This window comes from Triturus cristatus, chromosome 7 (assembly GCF_964204655.1).
Source record: "Triturus cristatus chromosome 7, aTriCri1.1, whole genome shotgun sequence".
NCBI lineage: Eukaryota > Metazoa > Chordata > Amphibia > Caudata > Salamandridae > Triturus > Triturus cristatus.
This window is the reverse complement of record NC_140590.1, coordinates 1,053,173,222-1,053,192,146: the sequence shown is the minus strand read 5'-3', so window position 1 is coordinate 1,053,192,146 and position 18,925 is coordinate 1,053,173,222.

The window sequence follows — 18,925 nt, the reverse complement described above, 5'->3', positions numbered from 1 at the left end:
GAATGGGCTCTGATGATGCTAGACAGCGCAGCAGAAGTAGCAATAGCTCACCAGAACATGATGGAATTTCTTGTGACAACAGCGTTGAATGAGCATATCATGGTGGAAACACCTGATACTAGAGTAAGTGTCCCACATCAGTTATAAAAAATAACACTCCAAATGGAGGGGGACATACCCAGAGAAGTGAAGGGTCTCTTTTGGGAGATCCTGCCTTTTGGATAAAGTATCCTTTTGGCTGAAAGAGATTGGCGGCCTGAATTCGTTAAGGATTGCCCAAAGGGGGAAGAGGTCATTTTACCTGCTTTCTCCGACCTCGTTCTAGAGTCACTCAAACATAGATATGCGCAGGAGTGGGCATTAGTGCTAGCTCCCGAACTATACCACAATCATGTAGGCTGGGATGCTGAGTCACCTCACCATGAAATCCCAGTTAAAACTGCTTCTACACCACAGAGGAAGTACTCAATAAAACATGAGACAAAAAGCAAGTCAGGGAGATCTTAGAACACCTTGAATACCGTGGTGTGATTGAAAATTGCACCTCCTCCATGAATAATCCTTTGTTTCCCGTAATGAAACCCAACAATTCATACAGTCTAGTTTTAGTCTACAGGTATTTGAACACATGCACAAAAGTATTTACAGTGCAAAATGCACACAGTGCCGCATTAATGAATATCATTGTGCGGAAGAAATACAAAACAACATTAGATATCTCTAATGGATTCTTCTGCCAAAATATAGCACCTGAAAGCAGACATTTGACACCATTTTCAGCCCTTGGCTCTCAGCGTCAATTCTGTAGACTGTTCCAAGGGTATAAGAATAGGCTGGGTTGTTCCCAGCAAGAGTAACAGAGTTACTTCAAAAATTGTGATGAGGAGGCATTGTCCCATGTAGATGATATTTATCTGACAGACGATGAGTTATTTGATCACTTGCACAGGATTTTGGGGTTTGCCACTGTGGGCTACAAATGTAACTGTAAAAAATCAAAAATTGCCCACCTCAGTGTCCTACTTTTAGGATATGAACTAACCAGTGAAGGGAAAAGCATGGCAGCAAATTTATTAGAAAAATGTGTGGTGCTCCAACCTCCAAAAACTCTAAAAGGTTTACAATCCACTTTAGGATTCCTAAATTTTAGCAGAGCATACATTTTGGACTACGCAGAAAAAGTAAAACCTTTCTATGACTTAATCAGACCTGATTTTTCAGTTTGATATTGGACGCATCAACGAACTGAAATTCCCTGTTCCATGCAAATTGACATTATAGTTTCCAAACACTTACACGTTTAAACACCATAAATTTGGTGATCAGTGTAGTCGCGGGTCAATCAGGGTACACTTACCTAACCTTCAATGAAGGTGAAACAGTAATCATTGCATACAAATCAAATTTGTATGCAAATGCTGAGATGCGCTTTGCATCCACCGAAAAAACTCTGACAGCAGTACAGACTGCTGTAGTGAGAGAAAGTGCACTAGCACAGGGGCAACGAATAATTGTCATGACTCCAGTACCAACCTTAGAGGCTGTTACCCAAGAAAGCATCCCAAACGCAAAAGCGTTACATATGCGATGGATACAATGGGCTAATTCTCTCATTGCAACAGATGTAAACTAAAAATTTGATTCTACATTGAAATCACAAGCATTTCTGCAGTACAATCAAGAATATCCTCTCCCGAATGAAATAATGCCTGTAGATCAGTATGAATATATCATTTATACTGATAGATCTGCCCAGCCTGCTGTAGGAAGTAAACAGCAATACAGCGCAGCATGTGCGATTGTGAAAGGCCGTATGCGGGATTGCAAGTTCTGTCCTAGCAATACGCAGATGCAGTCTCTATGTGATTGCACCTGTGATGGCAGAACTAAAAGCCCTGATACTGGCGATAAAAAATACTGATTGGGAATCCCCCACACTCATTGCATGTGATTTGTTTTACTGTGTCGAGTCATCCAATGAATATCTTCACTATGGGGGACAGAATGCGATTAGCGAGTCTAAGGATTGCACAATAAAGCACAAGTTGCTATGGGAATAATTGGCAGAGCTGAAAAAAGGCCTGCCATGGGCTGATTTAATTCACACCTTGAGTCTTCAGCGTGTTGGTGTGAACGTTGAAGGGAATTCACTGACTGATTAAGCCACCAAGGCGACAGTCTAAACTGCTGCCGTTTCTGCAATCACTCATTCTAGTGCAAGGATAGGCAGACAGATAATGAAAGCTGTGAACGCTACACACAACAACAGCTCAGCCTTGCCAAAAAGTTTTCCACTCAAGTGCTCCATAGTTAGATGCACAAAACATTCTTTATGCTCAATTTCCAGGAGTGGGGGATAGAGTAATACCAAACATGGATCACAGATTAGGTTTAATTCTATCTGTACACGAGGGTCTGGGTTCAGCAAATGCAGGTATCGCTATAACAATTTAATTACTAAAGAAGCGTTATTGGTGGCCAGGTCTCACTAAACAGACCAAGGGATTTGTCCTTGAGTGCGACATCTGTCACCAGATGAAGGGTTCCACCGTAGCACGTCCACTGCAAACATCACTACTGATTTCAGACAGATCTCTCACATGTGTCTATTTGGACCACTGCTGCCCCTTACAATCTGACGGGTCTTACAGATACATCCTGGTGGCCATGGAATCATGCTCTATATTCCTGTAGATTTGGACTCAGCGCTCGGCTGACGGCCGAACAGTTATAAAGAATTTGCAAGTCTTCATAGGGTCAAACGCAATTGGCACATTACATTCTATCCGTGGCCCTGCATTTTTCTCACGGGCTAACAAAGAAGCCACTGGAGAGTTAGGTGTTGTATTGCGGTACTCCTCAACGTATCATCCTGAGGGAATTTTGATTGTGGAGAGGAAAAACCGTGACTTAAAGCAACCCTTAACAGCAAGGGTAGTAGGCTCGGCAGCAGTTGGATCAATCACCTATATGGGTCCCGAGGGCACTTAACAACATGCCAAAAAGTTCCCTGGGGGGCGTACTCCATTTAAAGTCCTGTTTTGAATTAGGATGTGGGTACCTGATCTCGACTGTGGTAGCACAATGGCGGATGAAAAACCATTTGACATCAATGATCGTTTGGCTGTTTTACAGGAGCTCAATTAATTCGAGGCATTACAAATCAACGTCCAAGTAAAACGCACCGCCAATGGGGAAGAGAAGGTTGTTCCGGCATGACCTGCCTGGATCCTGCAAATTGGGGAACTGGTCAAAGAAAAGATTGTGGACAAAAAAGAATATGAGCCATGTTACAGAGGTCCTGTACCTTTCCTGGCTGTCGAAAGTACAATAACAGTACTTCTTCCGCCTCTTGCCGGCAATATAGAAAAAAGATTAGTCTCAATTGATCTGATCAAAGCACACTATGTGGCCGATACTCAATAGTAGGCCATGTGGGCTCCTGGGTTGCACCAGATCTCCTCTTGCTACCAAACAGAAAGTTCAGACAGAAAGACTAATAACGTTTGAAGATCCTACCACACGAAGTGAAGAAGTTACGAACAATGGAATGGAACTCATACCTGTTGAAACTGAACAACAACAAAGTACAAATGAAACACAGATCTGAATTCTGCCTAATACTAACATTTATGTGAATATGTCTTGACAGGATACATCTGCCAGTTACTCAAAACCTGCTGAACTGCCAAAGATAGATCTAACTGTGTTTGGCTACTTCATCACCTTTGATACTTTCTCATTGAATCCAAGTGAACGCAAGATACCACCATCGCCTGTTTCCCACAAACAACAAATTTGTCACTTCTACCTTTGGCTAAAAAGACCTACCTTATTTTTCCCTGGCTACAGCTCTGGATTGCTATAGGTCAACTGTTCCTACTCCTCTAGATAGCTGTCATGACAGTGTTTTTCCTGCTCCTAAATGGACATTTCCTCCCAGAGCGCTCTGCAGTACAACATGTAAACTTGATCCTGAAACCGCATGCATCATCACACTGTGACCAGAAAGACCTGTGAACGTCACAGCAGTTCCAGTTCCTGAAGGAATAGTTTGGGACAGGGTTTAATATGATGTATATGGTCCAACTAAAGTTTTAATACCACACATGTTTAAAATTTCCTCAAGTGATATCATCAACTCCAGTACTTTCTCTAATGATTGGGACTCTGAAACTGTAAATACTATGCTGTCTGATTTAGAACAATCTGCTGCATTTTCTAGCGATGAATTGTATGATGATACATCTAATTTTTACACCATGTTTTGTTGCCAACACTATAGTCATAATTTCTTGCACAAAACAAGTATCCTACGTAATGTTTTCACTTACCATCAATGGGAACATTGCCCAACACCACCAAAAGGTAGTTCAGCTACGTTTCCACAAACATTTGCTTATTTTTCTGGGTTTAATAGATCAGACCCGACCACTTTTTATTATAAGGCTGCACCTACACCTGCAAAGAAAAATATACTCACTAACACAAAATATACTCTGCTTCCTTTATTGCCCAGCTGTCTGCGCGGGGTTGCGACTTCTGGAAAGACAGTATTGACACAAAATCTGTCTGGGGGACTAAAGAGTGGCAAGTTCAGGGAACTGAGGCCTTACTTAGAGTTTGCCTCATACCACATCAGATAATATTCCTGAACGACACAGTGCAACAAACTTCCTGTCTTGGGTTAGCCAAGATCAAGTAATTGAGCACATCACGGATTTCCTCACTTACACACTTTGAGGGATGGCAAAACTATACATAACATAGTGTCACATGCATCAACGAAAATACCGATCGCAAACGGGCAGATTTGCAGAATCTGCACATTTGCGACCGGTATTTTTGCATTTGGGATGCATCATTCCAATTGCAAAAATCGCAATTTAATTAATCACTAAATTTGTGATTACTTAAATTGTGATTGCATTTAAGGAATCGCAAATTGCGATTCCTTAAATCCAATGATTAACAACAACAAAATTGTAATTTCGCAAATAGGAATGGCAAATTACCGTCAATTTCATGTTGATGGTAATTTGCGAACATTTTGAAAAATGCCCTTGGGGCATGTGTGTGTGCAACATGTGGTAAAATGGAAATTCCAGGGGTGCCTCAGGGTGTCCTTTTGGCACCTTTGCACCCTTGAAATTGCATGCGCAATTTGCGAGTACCTATTGGGTACTCCCAAGTTGCACATGCAATTCCCATTCAATAAATGGGAATACATTCCTTAATTGCGAGTCGCAATTTGCGAGTCGCAATTAAAGAATGTGTAGGAATCGCACTTTTTTTGCAATACCCGCATGCGTAGGGAAATTCGATTCCTTCATTGCAATACCTTAAAATTTGCAGTTAAGGAATCGCAATTGCCTATATTGATACACGTGCACCAGAGTGAGGAAACATTACATGACATTCTACATGATGACTTGCACAATTCAACTGACCCCAATTACAAGGGATGGTTGGTTTGGCCTATCGACACAAATAGGTGTCAGTCAAGATTCAGGGGTACCGCCGAAGGGTTCAGTATCCATAGGCCTGACCTGTGCTATGTACAAAGATAACACACGGGGTAGTGACATCTTACAGTGTTGGGAAGTTATGCCTAGAGTGGCTGAAAACCTCAACACTGTCCCAGGTAAAACAACACTTGTCCTTACTCTCAGATGACATGGATCTCAGGGATTTTTTATTAGGTCCCCAGAAGCCACGTCTGAAATGCTTCTTATAAGCTACTTACAATGAGGTTTGGAAAATATCTCAACAGAAAGCTGCTAAGAGACTATGTGAAATTGATAGGGTTAACCTAGAAAAGGCTTTGGCCGACAATGGCATGACCACATTATCATCCTGGATTTATTTACTCGGCAACATTGTGTCTGCTGCATTAGATATAATAGAACAGGATTTGTCTATATTACAACATGGACAACCGCAATTGCGATCCATTTTATTATTGAGCTGGACGCTACACTCATTGCGCTCTGGTCATGTGCCCTGGTGGTATATCAACAGTACAACTCTGTTTTCTGCAGACAATCTAACAGAAAGACAGACAACAATGGCATAAAGGATGCAAAATTTACAATGCTGCACATTGAAAAATTGGACCAATTACCTTTTACCGTGGCTGAGTCACCTTCCACAGAATGGTTAATCCATGGCCATAATAAATGCCTGTCATGACATTCCAAATTCAATACTGTCTACAGTGTCACCAAGTTGGCAGGTATGAAGTGTTGGGACAGAGATACATACATGAATCTTGGGATTTACCATACAGATTTAGATGCAGGAATGGGGACACTGACTTTTTCCTCAGCGGTTCAGACTGTTCTTTAAGTGGGTCTCTAATTTGTCAGGATATTTTGCTTCATGGAGCCTGTAATGCTTCGAGTGGAAACCTCTCATGTCACTTGAAAAGATCCCTAGCAGCTGTGATTCATCCGGTGTTCAAACTTCTCTCCAATGGGAGCTATTTGATGTTGAATGATCCAGGTTGTTGTGGGATGGTACCTGGCATCACATATCTGGTCGCAGTAAGTTCTAGGGGTATTTGTTGTATGTAAGTATTGTTTCCGCCGACCCACACAGTTCGGGAGGCAATGCTATGGCCTCAATTGAATGTTGACTTTATATGGTTTGATTCTCTGAGCAGACTGAAAGCCATGCTTTTCCAGAAGGATGTGGCCTTAACCTCAGCCAGAGAGACTTTTGATCTCAAGGTTGCAAGGTCTTCAGCTGAAATACAGGCGCTAGTCCGAACGAACTTCCCACTCTATTTTGGAGAAATGGTACATCGTATCTTTAACATGTCTGATATGAAGGGGATCGTGCACTTATTTAAGAGGATAGGTTCCAGACTATTGAGCACCTTCCAGGCAATCTTCACAGTTATTACAGCATTCATACTCTCCGCATTGGGAAACCTTTTTTGGAGGGCTTCAGCTGGTCCTACTATGTGTAGTGGGGATCCTGGTTTTTATTTTTCTGCTACACATTGGACAGCCCAGTTCCAACAGAGATGGAAAAAGCACTCCTTGTGCAACGTTGCATTGAACGCATGGTACTCCATCTGGTCGCAGCTCGGCTTTGGGAGCTAAGAGAGTATTGGTTCCTATCGTTCAGATCAGTCTGGGTAGATTGCATCTTGCCTGTGCTCCACTGCCTACTCTACAGATACGAATGTGTGTTGGACATATGTCTAACACTTCTATTGGTTGCACCACCGGACATCGATGTACCACTGAACCCCTTAAAGGCCCACGTATTACAGTGTCCTCAGTGTATTCCCATGTTGATGATGACATTCTTAAAGCCTCCACAGGATGCTTCAGCTCCTGAAGGAACGCACACCAGCTCTACAACCACCACACAGGTTTTGAGTGTTTCCTCACCGGCTACTGTGGGAACTGAAGATAATTATTACAAACAAAGAGAGGGGACCCAGGGGCTTATAAAGGTCCAGTATCCATGCTCCATATGCCAATATCAAAACTAAAAAGGGGGATACTGTTCCTATTGCATGGTGCAAAGAGTCACCATTGCATCAAGGTGCAAAAAGTCACCTATTTATTAAAAAGGAAAATTGAAGGAAGAAAAGAAAAGAAAGAGATTATCCTAGGTGAGAGAGACCCACCAGTGAAGTGAAGGGACACATGTAGTCCTCTGTTGCCCTCACACACCCCAGGGAGTGTCATGCTTCATCATCGGGCATTTGCTCCTCGTGGGGCCGGCGCTGCAATTCCCCACGGGTCCCCCGAAGGGTCTCTTTGTCGGAGATCTTTTTGGACTGCCGGATGGTGCATGCGGGTGTGCGTGGTGGGGGTCTAATGAGGGTCAAAGTAGTGCGTGCATCGTGATGAGTCAGTTCATAAAGGGTAAATGTGCAGCAATTGTTAAGATTGTATACCCTTCACAGACTAAACTACTGTGTGAATTCTTGCCCCTACAGTGCATTATGCCTGGATGTAAGCAAGGTCTTAGGTCGACATGTTTCGTGCCTTCGTTGCCATAGTGGTCGTTGGCGCTTCCTCAGGACCAATACTGTAAAGTGCACGTGAAATTAATCCAATCAAAATGCCCTCTAGATAAGTCAGGGCGGGCAGTGAGCCTATGTACCTATAATCATGGCTGCAACTGCATGGAGTATACCGCTCCTGGTCGATACCTAGGAAAAGAAAACATAATAAATCACAAGAATGAGCATCAGTAACGACTTGATGCCACAAGGTATACCACAATTGTGTGTATAATAGTTACATAGAGAAAATGAGCACATGAGACACAACAATATAACATAGATCCTCATTGGAACCCATGTCTAAGGGTGGATGACAGACCGGGTCTGAATGAGCCCCCGGGAGTGCGTGGACCGTGTCCTGACAAAGTAGTAATAATATGCTAAGTGTTCTAGCTACACACTGCTAAAAGAATAGCCCAATAGTGCTCCAATGAAAATAAAGCAGCGTGTATACTCGATACCAAAACACTAATGGGAAATAATATAAAATAATGGGTCTTCTCGGGCACATACCTCCCACTGACAAGGTGGTTCTTCTATGGCTCGAGCAATGGGCGCCCGCACAATGTCGGGCTGGAAAACAATTAGAAATGGACATGAAAGATGTATAATACATGCTTACGAGCCAACGCTACACAATGTCCACGTACCCACTAAGATAAAGAAACGTACAATTTTTACCGGGATGCTGACTCCTGTCCACCTACCCCGTCCCTGCGTCTGCCAATTATGAGCAAAATGGTAGTGGGACGCGGGACTTAATAAAGAGGAGTCTGGGCGGTTGCCCTTTCCGGAATATCCTGACAGAGTGGGGCGTGGTGCGCATGCGTGCGGGGAGGAGTGAATTGCGCATGTGCTCTTAGATGGGAAACTACTTCCCAAATCCTGCGCAGAACCTTACTGGGGAGTTAATTAGTTAGATGCTGGTGTGGACAATACGTACACCATGATGTGTTGCCAGCTAATCCCTCAAATTAAAGGTAAAATGTTTTAAAACCAGTGGGCGCCCCATAGCTAATCACTGAGTGCGTAAGACCCGTCCAATGGACATACTATGTCCTACCTCGGCCTATCCATGTAATGAAAGGAGGCTGCGGTGGTGGTGCCAATACGTAATAGTACAAGGAGGAGACTTTGACACATCCTACCATTGTAACATTTGTAAAAAGAGGCGGGGCTAAGTAAAATGTCACTAGGATCGCGGACTACGCATCCTTAATGCCTCCTACCTCAAAGGTATCAATAGACAACTAGATTTCGAGATTTCAATGGGGGTGGAAATCAGAGTAATGCTACTAATTAGCAAATCCCACTATAAATGAATTAGTACCTCATGTGCCCATGGAAAGGAAAAGCAAGTAAAAAGAGACTATAGAAGGGTCCTCGGCTGTGCCGCCGTGCAAAATCATTACAAACAAAGAGAGGGGACCCAGGAGCTTATAAAGGTCCAGTATCCATGCTCCATATGCCAATATCAAAACTAAAAAGGGGGATACTGTTCCTATTGCATGGTGCAAAGAGTCACCATTGCATCAAGGTGCAAAAAGTCACCTATTTATTAAAAAGGAAAATTGAAGGAAGAAAAGAAAAGAAAGAGATTATCCTAGGTGAGAGAGACCCACCAGTGAAGTGAAGGGACACATGTAGTCCTCTGTTGCCCTCACACACCCCAGGGAGTGTCATGCTTCATCATCGGGCATTTGCTCCTCGTGGGGCCGGCGCTGCAATTCCCCACGGGTCCCCCGAAGGGTCTCTTTGTCGGAGATCTTTTTGGACTGCCGGATGGTGCATGCGGGTGTGCGGGGTGGGGGTCTAATGAGGCTCAAAGTAGTGCGTGCATAGTGATGAGTCAGTTCATAAAGGGTAAATGTGCAGCAATTGTTAAGATTGTATACCCTTCACAGACTAAACTACTGTGTGAATTCTTGCCCCTACAGTGCATTATGCCTGGATGTAAGCAAGGTCTTAGGTGGACATGTTTCGCGCCTTCGTTGCCATAGTGGTCGTTGGCGCTTCCTCAGGACCAATACTGTAAAGTGCACGTGAAATTAATCCAATTAAAATGCCCTCTAGATAAGTCAGGGCGGGCAGTGAGCCTATGTACCTATAATCATGGCTGCAACTGCATGGAGTATACCGCTCCTGGTCGATACCTAGGAAAAGAAAACATAATAAATCACAAGAATGAGCATCAGTAACGACTTGATGCCACAAGGTATACCACAATTGTGTGTATAATAGTTACATAGAGAAAATGAGCACATGAGACACAACAATATAACATAGATCCTCATTGGAACCCATGTCTAAGGGTGGATGACAGACCGGGTCTGAATGAGCCCCCGGGTGTGCGTGGACCGTGTCCTGACAAAGTAGTAATAATATGCTAAGTGTTCTAGCTACACACTGCTAAAAGAATAGCCCAATAGTGCTCCAATGAAAATAAAGCAGCGTGTCTACTCGATACCAAAACACTAATGGGAAATAATATAAAATAATGGGTCTTCTCGGGCACATACCTCCCACTGACAAGGTGGTTCTTCTATGGCTCGAGCAATGGGCGCCCGCACAATGTCGGGCTGGAAAACAATTAGAAATGGACATGAAAGATGTATAATACATGCTTACGAGCCAACGCTACACAATGTCCACGTACCCACTAAGATAAAGAAACTTACAATTTTTACCGGGATGCTGACTCCTGTCCACCTACCCCGTCCCTGCGTCTGCCAATTATGAGCAAAAAGGTAGTGGGACGCGGGACGCGGGACTTAATAAAGAGGAGTCTGGGCGGTTGCCCTTTCCGGAATATCCTGACCGAGTGGGGCGTGGTGCGCATGCGTGCGGGGAGGAGTGAATTGCGCATGTGCTCTTAGATGGGAAACTACTTCCCAAATCCTGCGCAGAACCTTACTGGGGAGTTAACTAGTTAGATGCTGGTGTGGACAATACGTACACCACGATGTGTTGCCAGCAAATCCCTCAAATTAAAGGTAAAATGTTTTAAAACCAGTGGGCGCCCCATAGCTAATCACTGAGTGCGTAAGACCCGTCCAATGGACATACTATGTCCTACCTCGGCCTATCCATGTAATGAAAGGAGGCTGCGGTGGTGGTGCCAATACGTAATAGTACAAGGAGGAGACTTTGACACATCCTACCATTGTAACATTTGTAAAAAGAGGCGGGGCTAAGTAAAATGTCACTAGGATCGCGGACTACGCATCCTTAATGCCTCCTACCTCAAAGGTATCAATAGACAACTAGATTTCGAGATTTCAATGGGGGTGGAAATCAGAGTAATGCTACTAATTAGCAAGTCCCACTATAAATGAATTAGTACCTCATGTGCCCATGGAAAGGAAAAGCAAGTAAAAAGAGACTATAGAAGGGTCCTCGGCTGTGCCGCCGTGCAAAATCATTACAAACAAAGAGAGGGGACCCAGGAGCTTATAAAGGTCCAGTATCCATGCTCCATATGCCAATATCAAAACTAAAAAGGGGGATACTGTTCCTATTGCATGGTGCAAAGAGTCACCATTGCATCAAGGTGCAAAAAGTCACCTATTTATTAAAAAGGAAAATTGAAGGAAGAAAAAAAAAGAAAGAGATTATCCTAGGTGAGAGAGACCCACCAGTGAAGTGAAGGGACACATGTAGTCCTCTGTTGCCCTCACACACTCCAGGGAGTGTCATGCTTCATCATCGGGCATTTGCTCCTCGTGGGGCCGGCGCTGCAATTCCCCACGGGTCCCCCGAAGGGCCTCTTTGTCGGAGATCTTTTTGGACTGCCGGATGGTGCATGCGGGTGTGCGGGGTGGGGGTCTAATGAGGGTCAAAGTAGTGCGTGCATAGTGATGAGTCAGTTCATAAAGGGTAAATGTGCAGCAATTGTTAAGATTGTATACCCTTCACAGACTAAACTACTGTGTGAATTCTTGCCCCTACAGTGCATTATGCCTGGATGTAAGCAAAGTCTTAGGTCGACATGTTTCGCGCCTTCGTTGCCATAGTGGTCGTTGGCGCTTCCTCAGGACCAATACTGTAAAGTGCACGTGAAATTAATCCAATTAAAATGCCCTCTAGATAAGTCAGGGCGGGCAGTGAGCGTATGTACTCATAATCATGGCTGCAACTGCATGGAGTATACCGCTCCTGGTCGATACCTAGGAAAAGAAAACATAATAAATCACAAGAATGAGCATCAGTAACGACTTGATGCCACAAGGTATACCACAATTGTGTGTATAATAGTTACATAGAGAAAATGAGCACATGAGACACAACAATATAACATAGATCCTCATTGGAACCCATGTCTAAGGGTGGATGACAGACCGGGTCTGAATGAGCCCCCGGGAGTGCGTGGACCGTGTCCTGACAAAGTAGTAATAATATGCTAAGTGTTCTAGCTACACACTGCTAAAAGAATAGCCCAATAGTGCTCCAATGAAAATAAAGCAGCGTGTATACTCGATACCAAAACACTAATGGGAAATAATATAAAATAATGGGTCTTCTCGGGCACATACCTCCCACTGACAAGGTGGTTCTTCTATGGCTCGAGCAATGGGCGCCCGCACAATGTCGGGCTGGAAAACAATTAGAAATTATGTTTTCTTTTCCTAGGTATCGACCAGGAGCGGTATACTCCATGCAGTTGCAGCCATGATTATAGGTACATAGGCTCACTGCCCGCCCTGACTTATCTAGAGGGCATTTTAATTGGATTAATTTCACGTGCACTTTACAGTATTGGTCCTGAGGAAGCGCCAACGACCACTATGGCAACGAAGGCGCGAAACATGTCGACCTAAGACCTTGCTTACATCCAGGCATAATGCACTGTAGGGGCAAGAATTCACACAGTAGTTTAGTCTGTGAAGGGTATACAATCTTAACAATTGCTGCACATTTACCCTTTATGAACTGACTCATCACTATGCACGCACTACTTTGACCCTCATTAGACCCCCACCCCGCACACCCGCATGCACCATCCGGCAGTCCAAAAAGATCTCCGACAAAGAGACCCTTCGGGGGACCCTTGGGGAATTGCAGCGCCGGCCCCACGAGGAGCAAATGCCCGATGATGAAGCATGACACTCCCTGGGGTGTGTGAAGGCAACAGAGGACTACATGTGTCCCTTCACTTCACTGGTGGGTCTCTCTCACCTAGGATAATCTCTTTCTTTTCTTTTCTTCCTTCAATTTTCCTTTTTAATAAATAGGTGACTTTTTGCACCTTGATGCAATGGTGACTCTTTGCACCATGCAATAGGAACAGTACCCCCCTTTTTAGTTTTGATATTGGCATATGGAGCATGGATACTGGACCTTTATAAGCTCCTGGGTCCCCTCTCTTTGTTTGTAATGATTTTGCACGGCGGCACAGCCGAGGACCCTTCTATAGTCTCTTTTTACTTGCTTTTCCTTTCCATGGGCACATGAGGTACTAATTCATTTATAGTGGGATTTGCTAATTAGTAGCATTACTCTGATTTCCACCCCCATTGAAATCTCGAAATCTAGTTGTCTATTGATACCTTTGAGGTAGGAGGCATTAAGGATGCGTAGTCCGCGATCCTAGTGACATTTTACTTAGCCCCGCCTCTTTTTACAAATGTTACAATGGTAGGATGTGTCAAAGTCTCCTCCTTGTACTATTACGTATTGGCACCACCACCGCAGCCTCCTTTCATTACATGGATAGGCCGAGGTAGGACATAGTATGTCCATTGGACGGGTCTTACGCACTCAGTGATTAGCTATGGGGCGCCCACTGGTTTTAAAACATTTTACCTTTAATTTGAGGGATTTGCTGGCAACACATCGTGGTGTACGTATTGTCCACACCAGCATCTAACTAGTTAACTCCCCAGTAAGGTTCTGCGCAGGATTTGGGAAGTAGTTTCCCATCTAAGAGCACATGCGCAATTCACTCCTCCCCGCACGCATGCGCACCACGCCCCACTCTGTCAGGATATTCCGGAAAGGGCAACCGCCCAGACTCCTCTTTATTAAGTCCCGCGTCCCACTACCTTTTTGCTCATAATTGGCAGACGCAGGGACGGGGTAGGTGGACAGGAGTCAGCATCCCGGTAAAAATTGTAAGTTTCTTTATCTTAGTGGGTACGTGGACATTTATTTATTTATTTATTTATTTATTTTGACATTTGTAAAGCGCGGAACGAAGGCCCGTGGGCATCTCGGCGCTAAGTATCTGCAATGTTTAGCCAACAAGGGGACTGGGAGATCAATGATTAAAAAGCCAGGTTTTGAGTTTTTTTCGGAAAGACCAGAGGGACGTGCTGGTCTTAATGGGATGAGGCAGTGTGTTCCATAATTTTGGAGCAGCCACAAGAAATCTTCTGTCACCCCAGTTGACAGATTTAGTTCGGGGGATCACCAGGTCCAGGGAGCTGGAAGAGCGCAGTGCTCTGGATGGACAGTAGGGGGTAAGGTTCTGAGTGAAGAACGCTGGGACAGCGTTGTGTAAAGCCTTGTATACCAGGCACAAGGTTTTGAACATAATCCTCTTCCTCACCGGAAGCCAATGAAGTTGTTTCATGGTGGGTAAAACCGGATGGAATTTGGGGATTCGCCCTAGGAGCCTGGCGGCCGCGTTCTGTATGGACTGCATTTTTGTTAACACTCTCTCCTGGGCCCCTAGAAACAAAGCGTTACAATAGTCTAGGGTGGAGAGCACCAGGGAGCTTACCAGCGTTTTCGCCATGTTTTCAGGTAAAAAGGGCAGAATTTTTTTGATGAGCCTAAGTTTATGAAAGGCTGAAGAGGATATCTGATTGGCGTGTGGTAGGAAGTTCAGACGGTTGTCAAACATGACTCCCAGGTTCCTCACTTTATCAACCGGGACTGGGGGCTGGCCCATGGATGACGGCCACCAACGGGGGGACCACTCCGGAGAGAGATTGCCGAAGATTACAACCTCCGATTTATCGGAGTTTAGCTTCAGACAATTGTGTGACATCCAGTTCCCGATAGCCGACATGCCCTGGTTGAACATGTTGGCTTTCTGAAGGCCGTCGTTTTTGACGGCTAGGACCAGTTGAGTGTCATCAGCGTATGAAGTGAGGCTCATCCCGTGTGCCCTGATGACATTGGCAAGGTCCGACACATAAATGTTAAATAGTGTCGGACTAAGGGATGAGCCTTGGGGAACTCCACACGGTAGTGACAGGGGGGAGGATTCAAAAGGTCCCACTGTGACGACCTGGGTCCTGTTGGCCAGGAAGGAGGCAAGAAGATTTTTGGCGTTACCTTGGATGCCTATGCTCTCGACACGGTCGACCAAGGTGGTATGGTCGACCGTGTCAAAGGCCGCCGACAGGTCTAGTAATATCAGGACGGCGGTACCTCCCGCATCCCGGATAGATCTGATGTCGTCCGCCGCTTTGACCAAGGCCGTCTCGGTTCCGTGGAAGCGACGGAAGCCAAACTGTGATTCATCTAGGCATTTGTTATCCTCGATGAAGGAGGAGAGTTGGGCATTCATAATTTTTTCCACAATTTTTGCTAATAGTGGGAGACTGGCAATGGGGCGGTAGCTTTTGGGTTCTTCTTTATTAAGGGTAGGTTTTTTGAGCAACGGTTTTATTAGGGTTTTCTTTAGTGTCTCGGGATAGATGCCGGTGCTAAACATGGAGTTGCAGATATTGGTTATAGAGGGTAAGACTGCATCCATGATAAGTCTCAGGACCTTCAAGGGACAAGGGTCGAGGGCCGATCCCGATTTGATGGTGGATATCGTTTTTAGCACCTGCGGACACATGACCTCGCTGAACTGCGAGAGAATGGGTCCTTCAGGTTGAATTGATGGGCTGTGGAAGAGAGTGACGTTATTGGCGAAAACCCTGTAAATGTCATCAACTTTGCTGAAGAAGAACTTAGATAAAGCGTCGCAAAGGGTTTGGGACGGGGGAGGTGTGAGATCCACAGAGAAACCCGCCAATTGTTTGGTGGTCTCATATAGACATTTATTGGAGTTTTGTGCTGTTTCAATTTTATTGCAATAATACTTTTTTTTTGCGTCCAAGATAAGATGTTTGTATTTTGCTACCGACTCTTTATATAAGAGTTTGGCTTCGGGTGTGTAGTCCTTCCGCCAGTGTCTCTCTCTATTTCGGCACTTTTGTTTTTGGGTACGCAGTTCCTCTGAGTACCACGGGGCCGAGGGGGTAGATCTATTGCGTGACCGTTGTTTAAGTGGGACCAGATCTTTTGCTGCTGAGCTCACCCAGTTGTAAAATTGGGACGTGGCGTTATTGGGGTCCGGAGATAACGTAGGGAGGGTATCATTAAGCAAGGTTTCCAGCCTGCGTACATCTAAGTCATCCCATGCCAGGTAGGGGAGACAGGGATTAGGGTGGGGCTTGTCGACCAGGGGGTCGCCCACTGGAAGTGAAGCCAGGATGAGATGGTGATCCGACCAAATTAGAGGGAGTATTTCTGTAAGTTTGAGGCCCGAAGCATTAGAAAAAATGCCGTCTAGTGTGTGCCCTCCTTCATGCGTAGGGGAATGAACCAAAGGGGATAGACCAAAAGTTGACATGTCAGCTAAAAGCGTGGCTGTGTCAGGATTGTCGGGCACATCAAAATGGAAATTAAAATCACCTAGAATGGTGAAGGAGTTCTCCAGTGCGGATGTTTCCAGGAAGGATCTGTGAGCCCCCAGGAAGTCACACCTGGGTCCCGGTGGTCGATAAAGGAGGATCCCTTTGAAGGTATAGGAAGGGGTCAGTTTTATTGCGAATTCTAAGGCTTCGCAGGAAGTCTGGGGAATTAGCGTGTGCCTTACAATATAGGTGTCACGGGCAATGATAGCAATGTCGCCACCTTTTTTCTTGGTTTGCCTGTCCAGTCTATAAGTGGCAAACCCAGCAGGAACGGCTGTGACAAGATCCGGATCAGATGCTTGGCCCATCCAAGTTTCCGTCATGAACAGGATATCTATTTTATGGTCCTGTATCAGTTCATGGATGTCCTGGCTATGTTTGCCAAGCGAACGGACGTTTGTGAGCGCAATGGTGTAAGATTTCATCGGATGGTGCTTACCAATCTGAAAAGATTTGCGAATGGACGGTAAAATGGCGTGACAGCCAGGGCAGTCTGCTGCAAGCTCTGTGAGCAGGGCATTAGGGTGGGATGTGCAACATAAATGACTGGTCGGGGGGCGAAAAGACTGTAGCTGAGCGGCTGAGTAACAGATACGAGGGGTAGGATGGGACAGACCAGGGGGGGTGGCCCTGGGCCCGGGCCAGGCGCGGACGGGCGCAGACGGGCTTGCCTTTGGCGCGCCTTTGGCGCGCCGCCGGCGCGGACGGGCGGCTCTGTTGTTAATATACATAGCGGGGCGGGCGGGAGGAGGGTGGGAGGGGCACCGAGCAAACCGGGCAGCCTTCCCAACACAAGATGGCGCCCAAAGTCAAGCTGATAGCTCCCCAGCGCGCGAACAGCGTCGCTGAGGGAAGAAAATAAACCCGAGCCTCGGCGAATTAGTCTCGCCCCTTTATATAAAACAGAACCTGTTTAAAATATATACAGAGGTTAAAAACGAATATAGTAATCAATCGTTTTTAAATCATCAAAAGTACACAGAGCAAACCTCCGGCTTCCGCCTCAGAGGGAAAACATTGTCAATTACTGGCTGAGTGAGGGAACGCCTATTAAATACCCTGGGAGGGCGGGAGGGGCGCCGAGCAAACCGGGCAGCCTTCCCAACACAAGATGGCGCCCAAAGTCAAGCTGATAGCTCCCCAGCGCGTGAACAGCGTCGCTGAGGGAAGAAAATAAACCCGAGCCTCGGCGAATTAGTCTCGCCTGGGTGGGGGGGCGGGAATATAAAACAGAACCTGTTTAAAATATATACAGAGGTTAAAAACGAATATAGTAATCAATCGTTTTTAAATCATCAAAAGTACACAGAGCAAACCTCCGGCTTCCGCCTCAGAGGGAAAACATTGTGTAGCGTTGGCTCGTAAGCATGTATTATACATCTTTCATGTCCATTTCTAATTGTTTTCCAGCCCGACATTGTGCGGGCGCCCATTGCTCGAGCCATAGAAGAACCACCTTGTCAGTGGGAGGTATGTGCCCGAGAAGACCCATTATTTTATATTATTTCCCATTAGTGTTTTGGTATCGAGTATACACGCTGCTTTATTTTCATTGGAGCACTATTGGGCTATTCTTTTAGCAGTGTGTAGCTAGAACACTTAGCATATTATTACTACTTTGTCAGGACACGGTCCACGCACTCCCGGGGGCTCATTCAGACCCGGTCTGTCATCCACCCTTAGACATGGGTTCCAATGAGGATCTATGTTATATTGTTGTGTCTCATGTGCTCATTTTCTCTATGTAACTATTATACACACAATTGTGGTATACCTTGTGGCATCAAGTCGTTACTGATGCTCATTCTTGTGATTTATTATGTTTTCTTTTCCTAGGTATCGACCAGGAGCGGTATACTCCATGCAGTTGCAGCCATGATTATAGGTACATAGGCTCACTGCCCGCCCTGACTTATCTAGAGGGCATTTTAATTGGATTAATTTCACGTGCACTTTACAGTATTGGTCCTGAGGAAGCGCCAACGACCACTATGGCAACGAAGGCGCGAAACATGTCGACCTAAGACCTTGCTTACATCCAGGCATAATGCACTGTAGGGGCAAGAATTCACACAGTAGTTTAGTCTGTGAAGGGTATACAATCTTAACAATTGCTGCACATTTACCCTTTATGAACTGACTCATCACTATGCACGCACTACTTTGACCCTCATTAGACCCCCACCCCGCACACCCGCATGCACCATCCGGCAGTCCAAAAAGATCTCCGACAAAGAGACCCTTCGGGGGACCCGTGGGG